The 13,166-nt window shown below is 47.0% G+C and overlaps 1 long non-coding RNA gene across 1 annotated transcript; it reads right to left on the reverse strand.

Annotated features, from left to right (window-relative positions):
* Window positions 1–255: 255 nt before the first annotated feature.
* On the reverse strand, window positions 256–4,026 carry LOC107000411 (uncharacterized). The gene is made up of 3 exons (XR_001447519.2): window positions 3,738–4,026; window positions 3,000–3,109; window positions 256–397 (listed from the first exon to the last, which is right to left on the reverse strand). It is a non-coding gene; the product is annotated as an uncharacterized LOC107000411 (long non-coding RNA).
* Between the last annotated feature and the right edge of the window lie 9,140 nt (window positions 4,027–13,166).

The following is a 13,166-nucleotide window of genomic DNA, read 5'->3' on the forward strand; positions in this document are numbered from 1 at the left end:
CCCTTTCTGTCCCCTCTCTTGGAGGTGCCAGCATTACCAGGGACTGAGGAGGCAGCAGGACCAAGAAGGCGGCAGCCTGGCTGGAGACCATGGATGTAGGGGGCCATGGTCACAGTCATCATGATTGGGGTATTGTTTGCATACAGGAGCCTGAGCAAACACTGAGGGTAATGGGAGCCAGCTCCCCCTCCCCATCTAATCAGTACCCTAGTCCTGCCAATTGCCCCTCCATAATCTTGTGATCTTCACACAGTGTGCCTCTACACACATAGTTACTGCAGTTCTATTCATTCATTGATTTAACAAATAGTTTTGAGCCTGCTACTGGCTGCTGGATGGAGATCTTAGGATATAGCAGTGAACGACACACAGTCCCTGCCCTCATGGGACTCACATTCTAGAGGAAAAGATAGACATTAATCCAAGAATCACGCAAAGAAATGTTAGATTTCAACAATGATAGGTGCCTTACAGAAGAGGCTCCTAGGGCTTTTAGCACATAATAATGGGAGTTTGACTTGCATCGACTTGAGAAGATAACTTTTGAGTGGAGACCTAGTGGTAGAAGTGGTAGGAGGTAATTAGGCAAAGAGCCAGAGAGAGTGGTCCAGGCAGGGGACACAGGTGGCCAAGGTCTACTGGGCTTGGGGGTTGGGGGTTCACGGGACATGTGAGCAGGGCAAGGTTAGGGAGGAGGAGTGGTGAAGAAGATGAGGCCATGTGCTGGGTGTAGCGGCTCACGCCTGTACTCCCAGCTACTTGGGAGGCCGAGACAGGAGGATTGCTTGAGGCCGGGAGTTTGAGACCAGCCTGGGCGACACAACAAGACCCTGTCTCTACAAAAATAAATCAATACATAAGGCCAAAGGATGAGCAGGACCTCATAGGCCGTGATAAGGAGTTTGGTTTCTTTCTAAGAGCACTGGGAAGCCAGCATAGGGGTTTAACGAGGTGCAACATTATCTGGTTTGTAATCTTTAAACAATTTTTTAATTGACACATAGTAATTGTGCATATTTATGGGGCATTAATGATGTTTTGATACATATAATGTATGGCAGTCAGATCAGAGTAATTAGCATATCCATCATCTCAAATATTTATCATTTCTTTGTGTTGGGAACATTCAATATCCTTCTTGTAGTTCTTTGAAACTAATATATTATTGTTAACTCTAGTCATCCTATACTGGTATAGAACACTAGAACTTATTCTTGGTATCTAGCTGCAATTTTGTATCCTCCAGCCAAACTCTCCCTATCCCCACCCCTTTAACCCTTCCCAGCCTCTGCTAGCGTGTGCTCTACTTTTTACTCCTATGAGATTAGCATTTTTTAGCTTCCACATATGAGTGATAACATGTGGTGGTTAATTTTCTGTTTCTGGCTTATTTCATTTAACATAATGTTTGTATTCTTAAAAGAGTCTGGCTGATGTCTGGAAAATGGATTGTAAGAGTGTGAGAGTGGAAGCGAGGAGACCAGAAAGGTAGTTTTTGTCGTGTAAGAGAGACAGGATGGTAGCTGGACTAGGGCATCGGACATGGTGGTGGAGAGGAAGCAGGAGACAGAAGTGCTGGGATGAGTGGGATGAATGGTGTCTTGACTGGTGGGGAGGGTGCGTTGAGGAGTTAGACTTTGGGCTTAGTAGCAGGGTGGGTAGTGGGGCTGATCCCCAAGAGCCCGGAAAACAGGGAGAGCAACAGGCTTTGAGGGCTGATGGGGCATTTGGTTTGAGGCTTGCTGCAAAATGTCCACACGGAACATTCGAGCAAGCTGTTGGTTGTGCAGATCACAGTTTAGACTAAGGCAGCGACATCAGCCTCAACTTACAGCAGCAAGCATTTGAACAAGCCTAATTTTTGCTTGCCTCAAGGCGCACATGAGAATGAACTGCCCAGGAGAAATGACCTCAGACTGGATCAAGCAGAGAAGGTGTCATGGAGGAGGCAGGACTAGAGCTGGGTCTTGAATGATGGGAAGGATTTGAGGAAGGGAAGGGAGGGTACACCAGGCAGCATGAACAAAGGCCCTGAGGTGAGAATAAGCTTGGGGCATGCTGAGGGTCACAGAAAATGCGGAACAGCCCATTTTAGATGATGGCCACCTCTATGGAGGCAGGCAAGGAGGGAAGAGGTCCAGGAAGGGAGGTCAGGAGCTCTCAGAGTTCCTCATAATGTTCTAGTGCTTAAGCTGTGTGCTGGGCAGATGAGCATTTGTTATGTGATTAACTCTATTTTCTTGTTCTTAGATAGAGTCTCTCTGTCACGCAGGCAGGCTCATTGCAACCTTTTCCTTCCAGGCTCAAGCAATCCTCCCACCTCAGCATCCTGAGTAGCTAGTACTACAGGTGCATGCCACCATGCCTGACTAATAAGATGAGGTCTCACTATGTTGCCCAGGCTGCTCTCAAACTGCTGGACTCCTGTCTCCTTAGGCCTCCCAAAGTGCTGGGATTACAGGCATGAGCCACTGTGCCTGGCCTGATTGACTTTCTATATAAATATTTTTTGTTTTGTTTTGTTTTTGAGATGGTCTGTCATCCAGGCTGGAGTGCAGTGGTGCAATCTTGGCTTGCTGCAACCTCTGCCTCCCGGGTTCAAATGATTCTCCTGCCTCAGCCTCCTGAGTAGCTGGGATTACAGGCAAGCACCACCATGCCTGGTTAATTTTTGCATTTTTAGTAGAGACGGGATTTCACCATGTTGATCAGGCTGGTCTCAAACTCCTGACCTTGTGATCTGTCCACCTTGGCCTCCCAAAGTGTTGATTACAGGTGAGAGCCATCGCACCTGGCTGGTGGACTATATTTTGTATGGTTAACATCATTTTTTATAATTCGTGGTCTAGAGGGATGAATAGAGGGGAGAGTAGAGAGGGGTCTCTTAGGCTTGAGTTTACATTGCAGCTTCCTAATGGTGTGACTGTGGGCCTATGGATAAGGGACTTCATGCATTTGAACCTCTTTTGATCTGTAAAATGGGCATAAAGAATTCTTACCTCATCATCTCTCCTTCCCTCCCTCCTTCCCTTTCTTCCTTCTTCACTCCCTCTCTTTCTCTTCCTTCTTTCTGAAAAATATTTACTAAATGTCTACAGTGTGGAAGGCCCTGCACAAGGTCCGAGAGATATGCTCCCTTATGGTACTTACAGTCTTGAGAGGGACAGACATGAATCAACCAAATACATGAATGCACCACTGCAGACAGTGATGAGAGCTATGAAGACAACAAACAAGAGCTTCTGTAGTGGAGAATAAACAGATACTGAGACAAGGTGGCCAGGGAAGGCATTTCAGAGGAGATGCGAAGCAGTCTGCCTTGGAAGGAGTGAAGACAGAGGGGAATGTGTCAGTCAGAGGGCACAGCATGAGCAAAGGTCCTGAGGAGGGAAGCACAGGGGAGCTTTGAATGTTGGTGTTAGCAGTGCAGCCAGCGAGGGGTGGCCAAGGGGGAGAGAGGCTTGGCAGGAGAGGCTGGGAAGACATGTGCATTCAGGAACATGGGCTTGCAGAGCACGTAGCACGGTGCTTGGTGTGTGTGCTCAGGAAATGCTGGTGGCCTTTCTTCCCACCCCTTCCTGGGGGCCATGGCTAGGGTGACAAATGGATGTCTGAGGGCAGAAAGGGGGCTTGGAGGCCTGGGAAGCCTCTAAAGAGCACCTATTGTAGCTATGACGATGAATCTAACGCCTTACTTCCTCCCCAGCATGCCCCAATTGTACGTTCCCACTCTTTACCGTATTACCTTGCAGTGCCCTCCCACTGTGACTTGAGTGGACATTGCTCAGCCATAGGACTTGCTCTGGCCAATGGGATGAGAGCAGCAGTGCATCAGGCAGGGGCTTGATAAGGGCTTCTGTAGTTGGGCTTGCCTGCTTGCACCTCAGCTACTGCCACAAGAACATGCCTAGCATAGCCTGCTGGTCCTGGGAGGAGGAGTTGGCAGAGCTGAGCTACCCCAGCCAAGACAACCCAGCTGACCCAGACTTGCAAGTTAATTAAATGCTGTTTGTTGTTTACCAGGGGGATTTTTCTGGCTGTTCTGTGTGCAGCACTCAGTTCCTTGCTCCAGCGGGGTCCATGGATGCTGGGTCTTTTCTGCCTTCACCCAAGCCCAGGAATACTAGAAGAGAGATGGTTGGGCCAAGCCTAGGATTCTGACCTTGGACCTGCTGAAGCCTCACCCTAGGCACCAGGAAAGCCCTTCTCCATATGGGGTCTCAGTTTTACCATCCATTTAATGAAACATCTGGCCCTGATTGCCAAGGCCCTCATAGGGACTAAGAGCTCAGGTTGTCCAAATATGACTATGTCCCTCCCTTACTTAAAACACTCAGTGGCTCTCCATCGCTCTCAGAGAGAAGTCGAAGCTCCCTAGACTGCATTCAAGGCTCTGCATGACTTTCCTCCTGTCCACATCTGCTGTACAGCTCCTACCACTCACTCTTTGCTTCAGCCATGCCTTATTGACTCCAGTCTTCTCATCATGCTGTGCCCGTTCATGCCTCTGAGGCTTCGCACCTACTATTCCCTCTGTTTGCAAAGCCTGCCACTGCATTTCTCTGTTTTGTGAATTCTTATGCATGGGCTGTGGCTTGTTTTTAACTAACTTTCATTTCCTAACATTCATTGAGCTCTTACACTATGCCAGGCACCTTGCTAAGCCCTGTGTTCTAGTTTAGTCTTCCTGGCAACTCTATGAGGTAGGTATTATTGTCATCTCTGTTTTCAATAAACAGAAAAGTAAGCTGACTGATCCAAGGTTACACAGCTAGCAAGTGGTGAAGCCAGCATACAAATTCAGGCATCTACAACAGATTTGAACCTAGGTCTATCTGTTTCCAGAGCCTATGTCCTGTGGAGTCACCTCTCCATGATGCTTCTTGCAGAATTATCATGCAAGTGCAAGAACTATATTCATTCAACTAACAGAGATTTTCTTGAGTGCCAGGCACTATGCCAAGCTCTTCATGAGCAATGACTTCCTTAATCCCCATACCAGCCCTAGGAGGCCATGATTCTTACCGATCCCATTTTGCAGATGAGAACAACTGAGGCCCAGAGAGGTAAAGGGACTGGTATAATGCCATGAAACCAGTAAGTGGTGAAGTTGGGACACATACCCAGGCAATCAGATAGATGCCCAGACCCAAACTCGACCTCTTGGCCACAGTGACTTTCAATTTACCATAAACTTCAAGATCCAGTTTGGGCACCAACTCCAGGATGCTGAATTGCTAATTCATGGCTCTGGGGAGCCAGGGGATTCATGGCTCTGGCCTGTCCAACCCCCCTCCCCACCCCCAAGGACTTCAGAGCTGACAACCCAAGATGCAGTATGGTTTGGACAGAAGTCAGATGCTTGACAACACTGTTGGCCATCCCCCATCTCCCCAGTTTTCAGCCCGATGCGCTGACCCCAGCCCCCACCCTTCCCCTTGGGCCTCAGGCTCTGAATCCAAACAAACACAAAAAGCCAAATGACTTTCACTCTGTCCCTTCCAACTCAGTGATTTTGGAGGAGAATAAATACTGAAGCCACTGGCATGAATAGAAATTAATATAAAACTGTGCTAACTGCACAGGGATGTTTTTTAAAAAGAAAAAAAATTCTCAATTTAAAATCTCTACATAAATAGACTCTTCTAAGGTCAAATGAAAGATAAATGCCTCAGGAAAGCAAGGAAGTCATCATTTAGGCTGAATTTTTTTCTCTGTCTTTCATTTCCTCTCTCTCTCATTCTGTCCCCACCAATATTTCTTTCTATCCCTGTCTTTGCCTCTCTTATCTGCCACTTGCTCTTCCTGTCTGCATGTTTGTATGTGTCAATCTGTCACTTTTATTTCAGTGGCAGAATTGCAACTGCGGGTGAGTAGTATGACCTTGGTCAAGTCATTTCCCAGCATTGTGCTTTAGTTTTCCTATCTTACATAGGAAGTACAATTACTTTTTACAGAGTGGTATGAAGCATAGCAGGACCTCATAAAATAAGATTATGCTTCTAACCAGAGCTGGGCAGTCTCGCCCACCATCTAGGTTTGGGCCTGGAGGATGGAAAAGATTAGGAGCAGGCACCATCTGGTCACCAAGTGATGCCAATGAACCAATGGACTGAATGGCCTTCTGATCTTGGCCTCTTTACTATCCATCTAATTCAACCTAAAGTTGTCTTAAGAAAATGATTCTGGTTTGAAAAAAGGAGAAGCTGAGAAACATGTAAGGCCAGGGAAGTAGAAGGCATTTTAAAGGTGAGATAAGAGCCACCTTGAATGGGAAAACAACCATATGATGAATTTAAATCAAAGCCAGAGGGATTTGATTAGTAGAAGGAAGATCTCCTTGACAACTGAGGGGGAGCAAAACACTGGGGAAAACCTACCAGAATGGGAGGCACTAGGCTGTGATCTTTTTAGGGCAGAGATCACATCTTTCTCGGTTACCATTATCTCCACAGGGCACAATAGAGGGTCTGGGTCCATAGGTATTAGTTGAGTGACTGACTTAATAAGTGAGGGTTTCTATTCCTGGAGCCCCCTAAGACAAGACTAGGTATCATTTCCCCCAGAACACAGAGCCATGCTCTCCAGTGAGCAATACAATATTGCTCACCAATCATTGGATGAATGTTGAATATGTGAGTTTCCTAGCTGCAAGTATTGCGTGTGCAGTATTGCTGTTACTGCACATGCATCTCTTGAGGACTGAGTGGATATTGAAGGGGAGGGGGCATCTCCAGGGTGGAGCAGAAATTGGGGGGTGGGGGAGATTACCTGAATGACACTTTGTCAAGTAGCCTAGGAATTTCTACCTTGTTAGTTTGAAGTATTCTTCTACCTAGAAGCAGAGTATTGGACTGAAAAAATTCTGATAGCCCAAGTATCATCTCCTTCTGAGAGGGACTAAGCCAGTAGATAGAGGGGAGAGACCTAGGACAACAGAAAGACTGGAAGGAATAGCTTTTTGTCCTGGGAAAACCCTTGATTGGGAGTCAGAAGTCCTGGATTCTGGACTCAAATCAATGTAAAACAAGAACACCAGGAAGAGACCCCAGAGCCTTCTAACCAGCAGGGACTACTCTAGTCATATAGCACACATTGGATTTCCTGTGAGGTGGACTTGGAGATGGAGACTAGCATGTAGGGTGCTTATTAGGGCATACTCTCAGTGGCATTACCTGTGGATAAGAGGGAAGGAAGTGGGACTGAGCAAAAGGATAAGTAGAGGTGTGATACAAGCTCAACAGAGACCTTAACCATCCCTATAGATGGTTCTGAAGCTGGGATACCTCAGAGTTTTCCAGTGTTGGAGCAGGCCTTTACATTGCCATATCAATCAATTATTGGATACAGACTGCCACAGGAAGAGGTGTTTCCTTGAATGAAGCAAATCCCTTCAGCTGAGGCAACTCCTGTAGGGGACTGACAGCTGGTGGCCTCCTGCCAGTGACACTCCCAGTAGCTGGTGGAATAAACCCTTCTATTATGAAGGCGGATCTAGGTGTACATTGCAGGTCCCATCATAGCATGCTACTCCCATTAACACTAATCCTTATTGCAATCCTACAAGCTAGATATTATTGTCACAGTCAAAAACTGAATTTTGGAGTGTATCAACTTGCCCCAAGCCACACAACTGTTAAGTATTAGTTGTGGAGCTAATTCAAACCCATGTCTTCCTGACTCTCAATTCCTTCCTTCTTAAACTACACCTCCTCATCCTTTGGTATCTTCACCCCTTCCCCCCTACCCAAATTCCACCTATTGCTCTCAAGATTTTGATAAATAACCCCCCTCCCTGAGGCTCAGACCCTCCATCTGTAAAAGAAGGAGATTAAATTATACCTGAGTTTCTTAACCAGGGATCCATGAACCCCATGAAATAACAGGCTAATTTTGGTATTTATGAGCAAAATTTTGAGTTTTAAGTATTTTTCTTGGTAAAAAGCCCATGAGAATGTTTACATCCTAAAAGGCTTATGACTTCCCAAAGAGGCTGAGATATAACCGGACCAGATGGTCTAAGGTCCTCTTCAGCACACACATGCTGTGATTCTGCACCCTTTAGAGCGGAAGGACCACAGACAGCACCAAAGCCATTCAGCACCACGGACAGAGCCACGCTCCGACGACTTCTGCAGAAAAGTCCCATCAACTACTACACTGACCCGAAGAATGAATGATGCAAGACCTCTGAGTGCCCAAAATCAGTGGGATAGGAAATCAGAATCTGCAACAGACACAGATGGCTTTTCCTCTCCCCCTGCCTTTTCTGTAAAAGAGTCCCAAATGTTGCAATTGTCCTCACAGTGACATTTCCCCCATCCTGGGGGCCTCCTGTCCCTCTCCCCACAACAGTGATGAAGAGGGTATCGAGCCGGGCAGTGGAGTACCCTGGTGACAGATTAGCACTGCCAACCACCGACACAAAACCATTTGGTGTGGGGAAATGATAGATGTTAACACTCATTTTAAACACAGGCAACTGAATTCCTGCAGACAGGCACCACGGCTGGAATTTAGGGCACAGCTGCTAGGTTCAGATAAGGTGCAGAATCAGCCCAGCATACCGCGATGTTACTTAATAATGAAAATGTGGTGATTGATGCTGCTGTCTCGAGAATATAACCTCCCCATTTGGAGGTTTTCAGCTCCCAAATCATCCATTCCACCGTTTATCCCCCCTTTCTTTCTTTTTCTGGAAAGGCAATGTGTGTGTGTGGTGGGGGTGCGAATAAACGGTTGATGGGGCCTGGCAACATGAAGCTCATGATCCTAAAGAATTTTTTTTAAAGTCCAAAGAGCTTAGTTTGAAAGAATTCAATTCTAGCAAGCTCACCTGGGACAGCAAGTTCAACATGAAAAACTGGTTTGGACAAGTTACCTTCCATATTTTTATGGTCAAAGGCTTCTTTTACCACCCTACTCCCCATTTCTATGATGTCACAAAGAGCCAATCAGAGTTTTTGATACAGGACCTCAACTCCAACCTCTTCCTGATCTCCAGGAGAGATGGACCATTTATCTACCGTCTTCTGAACAGCATCCCCTAGAGAAAACCTCAGACTCTGCGTGTCCAAAACTAATCTAGGTTATAATATCCAAGCAAGCCCCTTTTCCTCACTATGGCAAGTGACACCACTCAAGGCCAACACCTGGGCATTATCCAAGACTCCTCCTTCCCCCTCATCTCCCAAGTCCAGCATCTCAAACCTGCTTTCTTTATATCCCAAACCACTCTCTCTTAAATTCACCTACTTTTTTTTTAGCCCTATAGCATTAAAATACAACCTCACCCACTTCCCCTAAATAGCCACCTGGGATCCAGCTCTTTTCTCCAATTCATCTTTCATCCTTGTCATCAGAATAATTTTCCTAAATGGAAATATATCATGTCACTCCTCTGCTTAAAACCCAACATCCTGTAGGCATTCAATGTCCTGTAGGACAAAGTCCATTTTTCTTACCATAGCATCAAAATCTTTAAGGGTCTGGTTTCAGTGTATCCCTCAATGTTCCTCATGATCTTTACCAAAAGCACCTGAAATACATGCTTATTTTTGCCTCCTTGCCTTGACACATGCAGTTCCTTCTGTCTTGCAGGTCCTTCCTCTCCTCTGTCTACCTGAAAGGCATTCATTCTTCAAGATTCAAGACTCAAATTATTTCTCCTTTGAGGAGTCTTTATTACCATCTTTCCCCCTCCTAACAACATCAATTTCACTTTCTTCTGTGCTGTTACAATTATAGTCATCCTGTATTACAGTGATAGGTTGCCATCATTCCTTCACTTGCTAGAATTGGGTTCAAATCCCTGTTCCATTATTTTTCAGCAGTATGACCTTGAGCAAGTCACAGGACTCTCTCTGGCCCTCAGTTTCTTCTTCTGTAGCCTGGAGATAATAGTAATATCTATCTCATCACTAAATGATAGATGTAAAGCATCCAGTGTGTATCCTGGGACACAGTAGGAGCTTAATAAATATTAATTTCCCAGTAGAGAAAAGTTGTTAGTCTAGAGCCCATGGAAGACTTGGGAAGTCCCTATCTCAGGTCAGGGTCCTAGAAGCAGAGCCTTGGAGGAATTCTGTTTACAGGGTTAATTGAGAAAGTGCTCCTAAGGAAAGGAGAGAGGGAAGCAGGAGAGGGAAGGGGAAAAATAAGGATGTTTTTTAGGGTAAAGTCTGTCCTTGGCCTAATCCAAAGGAGGTCTGGAGCATAAGTTACACTGCAGAGTTGTCCCTACCTAGAAACAAGGGAGTTGCCTTCTGTACCCCCTTGTCAGCCATCGCTGGCTATGGGCTGATGCAGGGTGGGTGAACAAGGGTGTAACCTCCCAGAAGAGGCGACCCTCATCAGCTGAGAGTGATGCTACAAAGAAAGGAGCAGCTGTTGAGGGGGCATTGAAGCCTACAGCAACAGGGGCACAGGTGTGACTGCCAGTGGGAGGGGGTCTGAATGCGGTGTCAACAGAATCCACTACAGTCATGAGAGAGAGTTACTGCTTTAAGGAGACAGAGAGGTTGTTTTGTATGTAATGGAGGCAGAGTCCAGACTTTATAGATATCTCCATTTTCATTCATGCAATAATTCATGTATTCATTCAAAAGATTTTCATTGAACATCTACCCTATTCCAGAGACTTTAGTAGGCCCTGGAGATACTGAAGAGCAAAAAAAAATGGCATCTTTAGGGAACTCATAGTCTAGTAAGGGTGACAGATATTCATCAAATGATCTGTCTTCAAAGACAAAGGTTTCTGAAGAGAAGGAACTCAGTTCTGTGAGAGTGTATAATGGAGGGACTCAGTTCAGCCTGGGATGTTTAGGAGGGCTTCCCGGAGGAGGAGACTTTTGAGTGAAGGTACGAAGGTAAGAGTTCACTGGTGAAAGAAGGGGTGATAATTAGGAGGGGAAGCGGAGATGTGTGGCTCTCTTCCTGCTTGCTTTTGGAAGTCCTGCTAAAAAATGTGAGAGAGCATCTCTAAGGCAGGGAGCACTGCCTTAGAGCTGTTGTCGGTCATTTACCCTTGAGTATAAATGACATTTTAGGTTTTCTTTTTTTTTTTTTTTTTCCTGCAAATAGTTTGTTGAAGGGGAATGAAGAAAAAAGCCTGAGGGGCACTGAACGCCTTGGAGAAAACCACAAAATGGCCCAAAATAGGAGCTGGGGAGAAAAGGGCTTTTAGGCAAACTTGCTGATTTTGAATCTTGCAGCCGTCGCTCCTCCCTCTGTCAGGGCCTCTCTCCCTGTCTCTCACAGACCTTGGAGCTGGTGGGAAGAAGTTTGGCTTGGAGCCAGCCATGTCCAGCCTCTGCCTTTTTTGAAGTCAGAGGTAGCAGCTGCCTATGCAACATGATCTAAGTGCCCAGCCCTACTCTCTCTCTCTGCCCAACCCTACTGCCAACAGCCACTGTTCATTGCCTGAAATTCCCATCATTAGCACCTCAAAGCCTAGGCTGGGGGTCCTAGGAGCTCCATTCTCATTCTGGCTGTCTTCTTCTGACATTGGGCGTGTTCCTTCATTTCTCTGGATGCAGGGGCAGGATTGGATTTGCTCCTCTGAGGTCCCTGCAGCCCTAGCTGTCTATGTGTTTTTTCCTCACCACAGTCAACCTACTAAGGTTGCAAACTCAAGGTGGTGATTTGGAGACCCCCAGGAGAGCTGGTGGATATCTGAGCACCTGGAATCCAGGCTGGGCACCTTCCTCAGTCTTCTGGCTGGCAGAAGCTGTGGCCCAGGAGTTGGGAGGGAGAAGGGCTCTGGAAGAGGCCCTCAGCCCCTTGTGGCCCTTTAAACGCTGCCAAAATGACTCTGCTCCCTAGATTGCTGCCTGGAGCTGTCAGACACGCGTCAAGGTCAGGGGTGTGCATCTGCCCCAGACACAGCAATAATGGCTTCTAATGGACTGTAAACAGGTGAAGTTTGCTGCAAAGGCATTGCTGCTGCTGGAACAATAAAAGCTTCTTTCTTCTTAACCCTCTCCTGGATTTTGATTATGCCACAACTACACTGTCTTTAAACAGAGCCTTCTCCAAAGACATTCTTGCCTGTAATCTCATCCACCCTTAACAACAAGGAGGTTATTATTAGTCCACCTTTCAGCTGGGGAAACTGAGGCCCAGAAAGGGAAAGAGACTTGCGTGAGGTCTGAGACCTATGATGAGGCACAACCACAAGTATAACTTAAGACTCAATTGGTCTCATAGCCCAGGCTACTAACCACTACTCTACCCCGTCTGCAGCTACTGATGATTTGTGCTGGACTTTGCTAAGAGATGTAAGAGAGATAAAAAGTGACCTGGGAGCTCAGAGGTCCAGAGGGAAAAGTGAAGACCTTCGAATCACAGTGACCTGAGTTCAGATCTTGATCTCTTTAACTTGCTGTGTGACCTTGGGTCCATTAATTAACCTCTCTGAGCCTCAGTTTCCTTATTTCTAAAGTGGAGCAATAGGATGATTGTGAGCATTAAAAGAAATGAGATGCATGACAGGCCTGGCACAGAGGTCTCGATAAAGGTTAGTCCCCTCTCCTACCCCCACTCCCCTTGAGTAAAACTGGGACATTTGAAACTTCCTAGAGGAAGTGATCTTAGCACTGGGGCTGCCAGATGAAAATCAGTGACCCAGGTCCCAATGCCCACCCCTCCTCTCGGGGATGCTCTCCCCAAGGTCACCATGTGCCAGGCAGGCAGAGAGCAGCCCCCTCTCCCTCCCTCCCAGCCCTGGGCTGGCAGGCAGGAGTGAAGGCAGTGAGGACCACAAACAAGGCCAACGAGAAAGCGGTAATTCCGCGGCACCACCATTTCCCATCACGCTGCTACTTTTAGTGCCAAGGCAAGGGAGGTTGGATGGCTCCTCCCCTGGGCCATTTTTTCTGAGCCTGTTAGACACCAGGCAGGGAGGTAAGGAGAGTGAGGACAAGGGCGAGTAGGGGAGGAGGGAGTGGGACTTCACCCTGGCCTCATCCACCCTCCGCCCCGCCACTCTGCGACTCTGCCCTTTCACCCACCGGCTGGAGGGCGCCTCCTCTTCGATCAGCTTCCCCAGTGGACCTCAGAATAGGACCTTCGCCCTCTACTGTGGACTGCACCCGAGGACCCCAGGATAGGACCTTCGCCCTCTACTGTGGACTCCGCCCGAGGACCCCAGGATAGGACCTTCGCCC

This window comes from Macaca mulatta, chromosome 10 (genome assembly GCF_049350105.2).
Source record: "Macaca mulatta isolate MMU2019108-1 chromosome 10, T2T-MMU8v2.0, whole genome shotgun sequence".
Taxonomy (NCBI): Eukaryota; Metazoa; Chordata; class Mammalia; order Primates; family Cercopithecidae; genus Macaca; species Macaca mulatta.